The sequence below is a fragment of the Saccostrea echinata genome, unplaced genomic scaffold (genome assembly GCF_033153115.1).
Source record: "Saccostrea echinata isolate AGI-Se365-2 ecotype Australia unplaced genomic scaffold, CSIRO_AGI_Sech_v1 ptg000001l, whole genome shotgun sequence".
NCBI classification, from domain to species: Eukaryota; Metazoa; Mollusca; class Bivalvia; order Ostreida; family Ostreidae; genus Saccostrea; species Saccostrea echinata.
In genome coordinates this window covers 2046533-2061432 of record NW_026889750.1, presented here as the reverse complement: position 1 = coordinate 2061432, position 14900 = coordinate 2046533, and the positions used below count along the sequence as shown (strand labels likewise).

General features: G+C 32.0%; 1 long non-coding RNA gene across 1 annotated transcript; it reads right to left on the bottom strand.

Annotated features, from left to right (window-relative positions):
- Positions 1-13100: 13100 nt before the first annotated feature.
- LOC133202831 (uncharacterized) lies at positions 13101-14514 on the bottom strand. The gene is made up of 3 exons (XR_009723336.1): positions 14425-14514; positions 13491-13622; positions 13101-13260 (listed from the first exon to the last, which is right to left on the bottom strand). It is a non-coding gene; the product is annotated as an uncharacterized LOC133202831 (long non-coding RNA).
- Positions 14515-14900: the final 386 nt, after the last annotated feature.

Genomic DNA, 14900 nt, shown 5'->3' with positions numbered 1-14900 from the left:
CACACAAGGTACTATTGTTTGGGTAGAATTATGTAATAAATATCACTCTGAAGATAAACCTATTCATTTAGCTGCCTGCTATATCCCACCTGAAAGTAATATAGTTTATCAAAAAGAAATGGTCGACAGTTTTGAATATCTAGAAGAATCAGTTTGTAGTTTCGCTATCAAAGGGTATGTATATGTTGTGGGTGATTTTAATGCAAGGAGTGGTAATTTATATATCTTAAATGACAAGCTAGAAGATATGTATCTCATAACCATCAATCATTGCAGGCTATGAAGGTAATGCAGTTTTACAATGCAGATGCAATTGTCAATAATTTAGTTAAAAATTTATTGATTTTTTTTTTATTGATTATGGACTTTAAGCTTGAATACTGTTCGTTATCTCCATATTTCATGTAAAAGTACTGGATTACGAATTGTTAATGGTAGACATGAAAATGATAAAAAAAAAAAAAAAATGGGAGTACTACTTTCTATGGGTCAAATGGTGTAAGTACAATAGATTATTATTTAGCAGATGCATCTAGGCCTGATACCTAAATTTCAGCAGTGGCAACTTCAATATTTTTTTCTGATCTTCCACTTATTAGCTTCACTATAGAAAATGGATGCAGGAATGAGAGTATTTGTATACAAAATCACTCTGGTAGAGCAGCTTGTAAAACTGTAAGGTGGATAGAAAACATTGCTACAGATATCAACTCATTGATAGAGAAAATGTTGGTAACCACTTGACTGCTTACAAAATGTTTTTGATAGTTTAGAAAATGTAAACAATTGTTTTGAAAATTTCAGCCATACTGTTTGTGACTTAATTTTACTTTATTGTAAAGTTATAGAAGGGGAGATCTGTAAGAAAGTCATTAGGTCAAAAGACCAGAAGATAAAAAACCATGGTTCAATGTTAGTTGTAAAGTTAATTATGTTGAATACAAGTCAATATTACAACAATTTAATTTATGTAATTATAAATAGGATGAAAACATATTTAGACTCTTGGCTATAAAATCAGCCTCTAAGAAATTAATGCAAAAGTATAAACATAAGTATGAGATGTATCAGGAGGAGTAACTTAGATTATGTAAGAAAACATAATCCTAAAAAATTCTATTTGATAAAAAAAGAAACAAATCAGAATCAAGTTTATGCGTAGGTCTTTTGTGAACATTTTAAAAATTTGTATAAACAAAATTCAGTAACATATATAGAATTGGAACAAGTTAATACTGAAGAACAGTTATATGAGAAATAACTGAGAATGAAATAGATAAAGCTATCAGTAGATTAAAAACAATAAGAGTAATGCAGAAGATTGTATAATTAATGAATTTTTATTAAATTTAAAGATATAATGATACCTATTATATGTAAATTATTAACAATTTTTTTAATTCTGGTCATTATCCTAAGAGTTGGTGAACAGGATGCATTGTGCGCATTTTTAAGAAAGGTTCCAAAAAGACCTTTATAATTACAAAGGTATTACATTAGTTAGTTGTTTAGCTAAGTTATTTATAAGTATACTAAATTGAAGTCTGTTGAAGTGGGACAAGGTATACAATATAACCACAGATGCAGAGTTTGGTTTTAAGCACAATGCCAGTACTATTGATGCAAATTTTATTTTATTTTACAAACTCTGGTAAATAAGATGCTTAGACATAAGAAAAGATTGTACTGTTGTTTTTGTTGACTATAAAAAGGCTTTTGATAATATTAATTGATCTAGCCTATGGATGAAGCTTAAATTACATTTCATAGATGGAAAATTGATGTGCATAATGAAATCGCTTTATCAGAACATGAAAACATGTTTAAAACATAATGGGGAATTATCAGAGTATTTCTAATTTCAACTGGTGTATTACAATGTGAAATTTTGTCACCATTATTGTTTTCAATGAATGTCAATGATTTTGAACACCATTTTATGTCTACCAATTGTCCATCAATAGAACTTCAAATGATTAATTTATTTTTACTTATGTACGCCGATGATACAGTAGTAATGTCAGAAACCGAGAGGTTTTACAAAATATGTTAGATGCATGGTATTCATACACGGAAGCGTGGAGTTTAACTGAAAATGTTGAGAAAATAAAAATATTAGCTTTTAGAAACAATTAGAACTAATGAACACTGAGCATATGGTGGGAATGTTGTAGAAGTAGTTAATGAGTTTAAATACCTTGGTAAGTTGTTTAATTTTAATGGTAAATTTGCAAAAAAACACAACAGTTTGCATTACAGGGAAAAAAAGCCATGTGTAATATCTTAAATAGAATGAAAGATTTGAATTTTAATGTTAAAACACAATTAGATATGTTTGAGACTTATATTAGCTGTATGCTGAGTTATGCATCTGAAATATGGGGATGGCACACAGCTAAGAATGTAAAAAAAGCACACCTTTTATTTTGTAAAAGAGTACTTAAGGTTAGAATACGTGTCACAGTATGGTATATTATGACCTAGGTAAATTTCCTCTTGAACTGGTCAGGAACATACTGGTTAAATCTAAGAAATACTGATAATCGCCTTCTTAAGGCATGTTCCCAAGAAAGGATAGAAAATAATGATGACTAAATTGTAAATATTGAAAATGAATTTCATAGGCTGTGTTTAGCAGAACTGTATGATAGTAATTGTATAAGCAGTAAAACAATTGAAATTGTACAACAGAGAATATGTGATATATTCAAAACGCTATGTCAGATTTAGGTAAATCACCAAAATGCCTCATTTACCAACACTTGTTGATGATTCTACTCTTCAATCTTACTTATGTAAACCAAAACATTCAAAATATAGAGTACCAATTACCAGATTAAGACTACCTGCTTATAATTTTAGGATTGTACAAAGAAGATATAATAAAATTATGAGACATAATAGAACAAGTAATTTTTGCGTATTAGGGGACATAGAAGATGAATTCCATTTTGTTTTAAAACCTCCACGTTATAATACATTAAGACTAAAATACATAAAAAGCTTCTACTCCCGAAGACCAAGTGTCTTCGATTCAAATTTGTACAATGACTTAGTACACAAAATGTGAAAGAATTATGTAATCTAGGAAAATTTTTGCAGTTAGCGAGTGTAACAAGAACATTGTCTTTAAACAATTCATAAATTAATGAAAATACCAATATATTATATACTGTACATGTTGGATTTTAATTTCATCATTATATGTTCTAAATGTATGATTGTAAATATCATTTTATTACATTTTCAACAGTGAAACACTGTGATTTATTTATTAAATAAAAGTGATATTCTCTCACAGTGTGAAAGGATACCAAAAATGATACTCTTTCAAAGTGTGAAAGGATATCAAAGTAAGTAAAAAATAATTTCTGGCCTGTCATAAGATAGAGATAGTAACTAAACATCTTGATAGAGCTAAAACTGCTAATTTCTTCCCAAATATGTTTCTAAAATCCATGCTATGTAATGTTTTCGATCTCACAACTGCTAAGCTATGACGTCTCAACCGCTCAACTATGACGCCAAGCCAAGCTATGACACTGTGTTAAGAAAAGACAGAGGCAAAGGGAAAATCAAAGAAAATGTAATGAATAGAAAATTCAATGTTTTGTAGATGAATATGGAATTTATTTCACTCGTGAGACAGGATTTTTTGATATTTTCACTCGTGCTTCGCACTCGTGAAAATAAAAAAAAAAAATCCTGTCCCACTCGTGAAATAAAGTCCATATTCATCTACAAAACATTGAATATCCTCTATATATTGTTATTGTACAAGTTGGATGTTTATCTCATCATTATATGTACTAAATGTATGATTGTAAATATTGTCTATGAGATGTATGTCTTTTGGCTTTAATAAAATGAACTGGACTGATTATTGTTCTACCGTTTAATTAGGCTGAAAATAGTAGCAATGAAGTGATAAAACGCACGTAATTTAGGGTCTTTATGTTGTGGTTTTAATACATGTTCAGACCCACCTGAACGTTCCCAGAAAATCAAGTTTTGAAAGTGCATTTGTTACATAATATGAGGAAATTACAAAGTGATCTTTGTTACATAATAGACATAGATCATTTTGTAATTTCCTCATATTTATAAATCATTCTTTTTTAAAAAGAATTTTAATGAGGTTCATTAACCTTAAACTACATTATATCAACTGTTTATTCTCTAATTATACACAACACAAAAGATCTTTAAAATAGAAATCAAAATCTTGATATTTCATTTAATGTCATATTTTCTTTGGTTTTTATATTTATAAACCTACCTATTTTTATATTTTTATGGCGCAGAATTTATTAAAATCTTCTAAATAAAAAAGATGAACACAAGATGTTGCCTTCAACATTCAGATATATCAATTTACAATAGTTACTTTCATTCGTATGTCGTCTCTATATATCCCAGTAAACATTTTTATTAAAAAGACATCACAAAGTCTGTCAAATCTGTTTAATATTTGGATACTAGTATTTTACTAATATAGACGATAATGGCTAATTAACAACAAAACTGTATGATGGACGAGATGAATTTCCATCGTCAACTTTCTTTATTTATGTAGTAATATTCCAGTATCACCTAGCTGCAATGGCTGCATATGGTGTTTATGTCTCTCTCCTTATTCGATACGCAAGAGCATGCTCTGAATACGGTCAATTTTTAAACCGAGGGAGAACATCTGATGTCCTTATAAAGGAGGATTTCTGGTTAAGGTGCCATGTAGTTACGTGGCCGTAGGAACCGGAGGGGGGGTTGCCCCCCAATGATTTTGCCGATATATAGAATACTATAGAAAACATAGCTACTATATGCTTTTGCCCCCTCAAAATAACGTTTAATGACCTTTTTTTGCTTGTCAAGAATTTTGGTAGTTGATAGTGCCCCCTCCCCCAACTGAAAATGTATGTTTGTGCCCCCTCAAAGTGAAATTGCTTCCTACGGGCCTGAGTTAACCTTCTAATGTACCATATTTGGTGATCACTGGTCTCCGTATTGCTTTTACTGCTTAGGTGACCTCTGGTCTCATTATTATTGGTATTCCACTTTAGGTGACCTCTGGTCTCCATACAGTTGCTGACTTCTGGCTATGGTGTCATGTAGTCTCCATATTGATATATGATACATGTATAAGGTGGCCTCTGGTCTCCATGTTGATATCACCACATTTGATAACGTCTAGTTTCAGAAGCTCTGGTTTTCAAATTGATATAATACACTCAGTGTCCTCTGCTAACTGTATTGACAGGTAGGTAACTCTTGTCCTCATATCTATATACCATCCTAGGTCATCTCTGGTCACCGTACCTATACCCAGGTATAATGAATTCACGCTAATAGCGAAGTGATTTTTATCCCCCGTGGTTGTTTCAAAACGTGTTGTAAACTGAATGAGTATAAGGAATTATGTTTATATGGTTTATAACGAATCAAAATTGCAGGTCTCTGGCACTTCGCTATAAGCGTATTCTACCGCATATAACTTTAGGTGACCATAGATATCCTCACAATGTCCTACTTCTGGTAAACCTTCCATGTGATCTCCAAATTGATTGAGATATCACACTAGCTGACCTCTGGTCTCTTTTTTATACAATTAGTTTACCTCTAATCTCCACATTGGTGAACACTGGTTACTGTTTTGGTCACTCTCGTCTCCTTATTGATATACCACACTATATGACCTCTAGTATCCGTATTGATATGACATATTATTATATCATTTCATTTGCAAGAGATTGTTCTGAGAACGATTAATTTTTAAGCCGAGGCAGGCTAATGACAATGAAATTGATGTGACCTGTCAATAAAGGATGCTTACTCATATGCACCTGATCCTACCTCTGGAATTTAGGGATCTGTTTTTATGCCATGTTTACAAATTTGTATTGCTAATAAGATTTTTGAGATCGATCCCTGTTTAGTATCTTAACCTATATAATTGTTAAGCATATGTCTGCAGTTTAATATCACTTGTAAAATTTGTTGGAAAAAAACAGGATATCAAAAATCTAAATTTTGATTTAAGTTTATTCTCATTTAAGGGTCTTGAAGCCTTTCAGTTTTCTTTTTGACATAAAATGTAAAGTGACCTCTAGTCTCTCTATTGATATTCATGAATTACTATAATGAATGAATTCGAAGTTTTCATATGGTGTATTACAACTATGCTAAATAAAGATCTATTTGCAGGTGACCTCGGCTCCTACCTAAGCATTCAATCATATTTGTAAACTGAAGTAGTGACCAGAGGTAACCCTTGACTTAGCATTCCATTATCCTGGAAGGGTGTGTCAGTTGTCTTATGATATCGGAGGGTCCAGAAGTAATCTGTTTTTAAGCATTAATATTATATGAAATGTTAGAGTGACCAGAGGTAACCTTGTCTAAGCATTGCATTATCTAAGTTCAGAGTTTAGCAATATTTTTGTTATGATATCGAAGGGTGGTCAGAGGTGATCCTGGAATAGACATGAACATTTCAAATCCTTCATCGACAAGAGGTGACCCTTGTCTTAGCATCACATTATCTTAGGAAAGTTTCCAGTTGTCTTCTGATTTCAGAGGGTGCAGAGGTAATCTTTCTTAAAGCATTAATATACCATCCTATAATTAGTAGAAATATTGTAACCCCTGTCTCAACATTAAATTATCATAGAAGATGTTTAAGTTTCATCTAAATTAGTGTTATGATATTAGAGAGTGATTAGAGGTAATCTTTATATAAGCATTAAGATTTCAATCCCTTGTCTTAGCTTTACATTATCCTAGGAAGATGTCCAGTTGTCTTACAATGTATATCAGAGGATCCAAAATTAATCAAATCAAAAATTAATCAAATGGAATACTAGAGTGACCAGAGGGAGCTCCTCTCTTAGCGTTACATTAGGAAGATTACCCCTGGTCACCTTCTCATATCATAAGAAATATGGGTGAATTTTGAACACCTTCTTGGATAATGTAATGCTATGACAGGGCTACCTCTGGTCATTGGGATTTCATTACATATTAATGTTAAGAAATTAATATTAAATTCTGTTATTTTCTGAACCCTCTGATATCATAAGCCAACTCTATACTAATTTCCCCATGTGCGCCTTCTAACACAACTACAAATAGATCGGCTGCTCCAGGGGCCGATAATAATAATTTTTGAAAAAGTTAAGCAGTAAAACCTTTGTGAAGAGATTAACCTTTTTAACATTTAAATCCTAATCATAATAAACGAAAAACTTTTTAAATAAATCTTATCTATTTTTGAATCAGATCTACGAATTGGTGAGATACATGTACCAGGCTATACTAAGAAACTTTAAAAGTTATTGAAGGTGGACAAGAAGAACATTTCCTTTGTTTTCTAAAGTTAAGCACCTATTCGCAACATCATTGGGGCATGGGGGGCTCCCGTCCGACACCGCTACTTAACATTTTTTAAGATATTGACTATTTATTATAGTCTTTTATTGTTAAATATCATCGAAATGTTATGTTATTTTTTTTTTTACAAAACAAAGCTGACATAATAAGATAGCGTAGGATTTTTTTTATAACGTCGACTTTGAGTCATATTTCACATTTGGTGAAAATGAAAATTAAAAATAATAGTTGAAGTATTAAATCATTATTTCTTTTTTAATATACAATAAAACCAAATTTTGTTTCTAGTGGCATTGATTATTTACGCCACAGAGATATGTTAACTTGTAAAAATCCGTCTATTATCGCAGGCCAGGGAAGATAACAGGATGCAATAACAATATATCACTAAATATTCATAATAACATAAATATTCATAAAAATCATATGATTTCATCAGGTTGAAGTGTGAAAAAAATCGTTAGGAAAACACTATACTGAAGTTTTCTTACTATTCCCGTAGATTGATTGTATGTTGTTTAACGTCCCATTCGAGAATTTTTCACTCATAAAGAGACGTCACCATATACCGTTGAAGGGCTTCAAATTTTGACCTTTATTCGGCACTCAGGGCCATTGAGCAGTGAGGGATCTTTATCGTGTCTCGGATTTTAAGGTCTCATCCGAAGGACCCGCAACTTTCACTTCAAAGTGCCGAGCGCATGGCGAAGGAACAAGTGCTACCCATTTTTTATCGAGATTCGAACTCACGACCTCCCGATCACGGAGCGAGCGCTCTACCGACTTAGCTACCGTGAACGGTACTATTCACGTAGAAGAGTCGCCCATGTAAATATAGGGCGCTATTATAATTTTCGCTTTTCTTGAGGAGGGAGGGGGGTTATAATTGTATTTTAGAGGAACTTGGCTTCAATTTTGCAGGTGGTTATCCAAATTATACTCATAGTTCCCTTTCAAATATTGAAATTCTTCAAAATCATATGCCACTTTGAAATATTTTAAATATAATATTTCCAACAATCAAATTGAATTTGAATTACCATAGCTGTACTGGATTCCTAAACTACATAAAAGTCCTCACCAAAATATTAGTAGCAAAGAAGGAGAAACTTCAAGAGTACTGTACAGTGACATATTCGAGAAGTGGTGGTATTCAGATGTGGCTACTATTTGAAATCACAAAATTTTACCAAAATTAATAATATCAAAACGTACGACTTTTTCACTTTTATACTGTGATCAATGTTGGATTTCAAGACGTAGAATTAAAACCACGTTCTTCTAAAATACAGTTACAATAACGAGCCTTACAGACAAAGGCGATATTGTTACAAGCCTTGTCAGCTGGAACCATAGCATATTGTTCACGTAGTCTCTCTAATTTTTTTTATTACCTCCGATTTACTGAAAACGGAAGGATAGATGGTTAGCATATTGTCTCATATTTTTTCTAATGCAGTTCTTTAATATATTTCTTAAACACTTAATTCATTTTTACAAATTATCCAGGACTTTCCTTTCATATTTATCCCAACGTCTGGCATAATCTTCGGCAGAATTGACAATAGAAATAAAGTTCTGTCGCCATTTGAAAGACCGGGGCACCCTGTATTAGGACCATTTAAGTTGATTGTTCTTAGGTCTTCATTTTCAACTATTATATTAACATCACCGGTGATGACGTGTCCAGTAGGACTGTTGTTGAAAGAAGAAAAGAAGAAGAGCAAGATCAATTAGGAGGTTTTCGTTTTTGATGTTTTAAATATCTGGGCACTGTAGGGTTTGTTTATAACCGAAAAGTTTGGAAGCAATAGTTTAGAAATATCTGTAGGAACTGCAGGTGTAGGCTTCAAAGTGAAATATGATGGAATGGAAGACAGAACTTTTTTATGATTAGGAATATTTGTGATGTTCATTGTATCTATTCCTTTGTTGGCAAATTCAAGTTCAAGGAATTGACGGGTTGAGTCAGAATTATCTTCCGACACACGTGGTGGCTTAAAGAGCATATGCTGGGAAACATTTATAATCACAAACACTAGTTTTTATCCTGCAGTTGAAGAATCTAAGTAGGGACTTCCTTTAGCTTCCTTTAGCTTCTTCAAGCTCCTAATCCATTCAAAAATTTCAATGGAACCGAGTAATATTTAGTAATGTGATGAAGACCTAATTGTTTTTATTGACGTAAGGCAAAAGTGAATCAAAAGAGACAACATGTACTTGTATATTTGGCCTATTGTATGATTGATGTCCATGACTACGTCTATGTCTGGGTGTATTGTTAAAAAGGCCCATCACATTCACATTGGTACATTGTGGGTTTAAAAGATTCCTACATTATTTATGTCGTCCTGCAATCATACGGAAAGACTGTGCCTAGTTTCCTGATCCAGTATTCTTCTTGCTGTCAATGGAATGGAGTACTTCATTTTTTTCTCTCTCCAAAATTCTAACCCTCATTGAAAGAATAGAGTGGTCAGGGTTATAATGATTATGAATGATTATAAAGATGTTAATTACCCCCATTATTTATTTCATACCTAATTACCTACACTCCAACATTCTTTTATTGAGTGAACCTTTTGTTTCCCCAATATAAATCAGTCCGCATGGCGTACATTCAATTCCATAGACAATGTTTGAAGTTAAATAAGTCAAATTTTCACCAGTTTTAGTTTAAAAATGATCAAATTGTGTCAACTTTTAAGAGTATTTGAACGATATATAAAAACATCAATTTGTTACTAGATGCTGTCTTAAAACAGTAATACCAGCACTTTGGCGTTTGCCTCTTAATGTACTTACCTTCTTATTTGGGTAACAAGGGAAGAAGCCAAAATAATTCTGTTAACAGAAAGTCGTTTTTCAACTCCCAGTCGCCCTCAAGGTGGAAATCGAAATTCCGAAACCTAAATGCACATCTACAGGACGCACTCAGATTTTTTCCAAATTATGGTTGATCTACTGTGAAAAATGTAAGAGAAATTCAGGGAACTATACTTTTTAAAAAAAAAAAAAAAAAAGAATCAGTGTTTTTGACCACCATTTGGTCCCCATAGTGAGAAATCAGAATTCTGAAACCTCATTTCAGATCTACAGGACACCACTAATCATATTCCAAAAGATGAGTTTGTTACTGATGACAATTATAAGAGGAGTTTAGGGAACCAGGATTTTGCAGAAAAACGTCGTTTTGGGGCCCTCAATCGCCCCCAGGGTGACAATTAAAATTCCGAAACCTTATTGCACATCTACAGCATCTACATTACACTCTCAATCATATTTCAAAATATGATTCGGCCTCTGTGAAAAATCTAAGCCGAGTTCAGGAACCAGGTTTTATAGAAAATCACTCTTTTTTAACCCCCATTTAGCCCCTAAGGTGGAAATGAAAATTTTAAAATCGTTTTGCACATGTTCAAGGCACCACCAATCATTTTCCAAAAGTTGAGTTCCCTATTGCTTAAAATGAAAGAGTAGTTTGAGGAAGAAAAAAGTGTGACAGACGGACGGACGGTCCAGGATAGCAATTATATCATACCCGGACTTTCTTTAGAAAGTCAACGGAATGGTTACTGATTGCCCCCTGAAAGGTCACTGAAATGTCACTGGAAGGAACCTGTCGGTGACTTTTCATGATTTATCAGTTACCGTTCAGTCGACTTGATGGCAGGTACTTTTCAGCGGCCTTTCAGTTATCTTTCTTCTGTACCGGTATCTTTTTATTGAATAATCTGCTTATTTTATAACATAGCAGTTTTATTTTACCTTTTCTGATATATGTAATGGTATCAAATGTATCTATTTTCAAATAAGAAAAGTTGAATAAAAGTGATTCTAAAAAAATGCATTACAAGCTTAAGTCCTGGGGTCGAACCAAATTCCTCCGTTTTGATATACGCATTTTATATATGCCGAATACAGTTCTGTTTGAAAAAAATATCAGACAGTTTAGGCCCCTTATGGCCAGAAACTGCCTGATATGTTGTATGAGGCATATATCGTACTTAAAATATTGCTTTTTGATATTTTTAGAATGGAAAGGAAAATCCAAATGTGAACTTTGATTTGAATTGAACAACCACAGAAAATAAAGCAGATACTGAAGGTATATAAGGTCATTCTATTTTTTCTGTTTTTAGCGTCACCATGTGCCTTGGTTTTTGTCACCCAGAGCAGAAAAACGAACATAATCAGCAATTCAGGAATTGATTATTATGATGAAAACTTTTGAATTCTGTTAATTTCTTTCAAAATATGTAGAGAATCTGAGAAATTAAGTATTTAATTATCGTATACTACCTTGATTTTGTAAATATTCATCTTTCTAAGAGAAAAATAGAATAATGAAATCAAATTGTTTGAATGTTGTTCTTTTTACGTCTCTAAAGTTTGTGTCTAATTTTTGGGCTTGCATGTTGTTCTTTTTTCAATAGGTAGATAGGGTTTTGAATGATAGGTTGATGCTAAACAGAGAAAAAAAATGGAGTGGTCTTATTTTCAATTACAGACACTGAAAATAAATTTTAAAAAGATTGCATGATTAATGAATCATTTATGTAACCAGCAGTAAAACTCTTCTTTAGTTAAATGAGAGATGTACCAGCCAACTCTGCTTATAGTGGTTAAGCACTTCCGATCATAATTATTCAACATTGATAGGGGAATTTGTCACATATGGTCATCACTAAAAGATTGATTAATTGATTGTACATGTACATGTATATTGCTTAACGCCTAATCTGCAGTGTTTCATTCATATTTCGACGGTAAAGATTATTTCTTATGACCAGTTTTTGATATATAGTTCTCGGGCTTCTCTAGCGGTCCCCAGTGAGCCTATACATGTAGCTGGCTACTCTTTTTCGAAAACCAGCGAAACGATCTTTTGTACGTCAAGGGGGTTGAAACATTTCTTAAGACACGTTTTTTGCATGATGAGATCAGTCGCATTTTCTGTCTTTCTGTTACAGTATATTCGGTTTAACTGGAAGTTTAAGTTTAAATTTTCCAATTCTGTATGATCAATATTCTGTTTCAAAGTCATCATTGTATATCTGAAGTTTAACTAATTTGCTGTTTGCTAAATAACTTTTGTTCAGTAACAGTCCAATTTTGATGGATATCATTACTGAGACTGTCTGATATTACGATTAATATCAGACTGCTCACTTATATCGGACTACCAAAGGTAAATTTTTAGACTGCAAGAACAAAAATAATGACATCACAGGAATATTTTAAAGTAACTTTATCCATTACTCCAGGACAAGTTATGCATTGATATTTAAATGCCGATTAATATTGTCAGGACACTTACGTCATCTGTAATCGAGGAGCTTGGCGATGTTTACATATCTTGTATATATTTTGCATTTCCTGTGTTTTTGTGCAGATTTTGGTGGCAGACAAATTATTCAGGATAATGACAATTATTGGCGACGGGCACCTGGTTATCAAAAAGAAACGATTCGAGAAAAATCTTAACCATAGAAAATGTTGTAAATTCTCTTTTAGAAAATAGACTTTTTTTTATCTAAAACATCATTTGATTTCGACAATTAAGAAACAAAATTACTTCTACAAGATGCATAATTAATTAATCATGTCTCTGCTTCTACCCGAGAAATTCATGCACTTATACTAATCGCATTAGATGAACAAAAATTATATTTTGTATTTTATGCAATAGAAAATCCTTTAATAAAGAGTTAAAATTAGATGAAAGATTTTATTTAAATACTTCAATTATAAATTGCTTGAACATCGATCATTCAAGCTGTTTTTCTTTAAAACTACAGGCTGCTGTGTCCATTAGCCAGTGATCTGCTTTTTTCCATTTTTTGTCCTAATAAGACCGTCTATGACGAACTGTAATATACATTGATTGTATTTCACATTTCAGTTAATATTGCAATAGGACTGTATTTATAAGTGATAGTCAAAACTTCATTCTACAAGTATTAACAGAAAGATGATTACAAGGGATTTGTCAAACATTTGACAAACCAGGAATTTTAAGAGTAAAGACAATTATTATGAAGAGTTTAAACATAAAACATTCATTGATATATTAATCAGAAACATAGACAAATACTCACGGGGATGGCAGCAGTACCCTTGCCCCTGTGGATAGTAGGGCATCATTTCACAAAATTCGCCTCGGTAACAATGGGAATTATGATAACATACGCGTTGATAGTCGCATTGTTTGTTTCCAAAAGGAAACCAGGCTGAAATTAAGAAAAATATGTAGAATTAATATTTACATTTCCAATTCTTCAATATTTATATAATTATCTGTAGATTGAAAATTTAACTCAAGTGATTAGCATGTTATTTATTCATTTATTTATTAAATTAATTAATAATTATATAATTTATTGTTGTTATAAAACACCAAATTGTTGCTATTTAATCTGCGGAGGAAAAACCGTTAATCATGCCTATTCATGCGCTTTCGAGTGAATTCTTGAGAAAAAGAATCTCATTTAATTTTATTAAGGATCTTATAGAAAAATAAAAGGAAGAAAATGTAATTCTTGTAAACTGCAACCGTGAGAGATCGTATTTAGCAGTAATGTTATTCTTATAAGCATAGTTTTTTAAAAGCACAGTGAATCATTTAGCCACCATGAAGACTTCTGGGTGTTAATTTGAATAATCAGACCAACACTAGATATAAAAGTTTATAAACTGTCATCATTGTATAAAATTACCTTTCTTTTATTCATGATATATGAAACATTTAATTAGATATGTATAGTTTAGTTTTTTTAAAAAGTAAAAATGAAAGTCAGAAATACTTAGGATTATATTTTCAATAATTTTCAAGCCCCTTTAACCAAGGCTCCCTTGGTTAAAGAGGCTTGAAAATTATTGAAAATATAATCCTAAGTATTTCTGACTTTCATTTTTACAAACTTGAATATAATTCAATGAAATGACACGAAAACCAGATTTACTGGGAAAAAGAAACATAACTTCAGGAGAAAGAGAGAGAGAGAGAGAGTAAAACTTAGAAAGTACACTTACCAGTCGTCAGGGCCACCATGCAGAGAACAGTTAATACAACGAGAAGTTTTCCCATTTTGATTTAGTAATCTGCAGATAACTAGATGATCGAGATTGATGCCTTATATACTGTCAGAGTACCTACGTCCACCAATCAATGCATTTGAAAGCATTTCCTTGTTGAGTAATTTTTTCTGAGAAACTTTGGACAGAAAAGATAAATGAAAACCAAATGACAATTATCATTTTCTTTTTAAATATATATTCAAAAGTTCATTAACCTTATTAAGGCATGATAAATGAGACCTGCCAGTCAAATTATAGACTGAATAGATAGAGACTACCAATATTCAGAGCTTTCATTGTAAAAGATTTCATTTTCATCAGCTATTTTAAACCTTTAAAATATCGTTGATCATTTAAGAGCAATTAGTTTCCCAAGTTTGAAAGACTCTAAAAACAATTTGCTCATTTTAAGTTTAGATTTGTCTATCTAT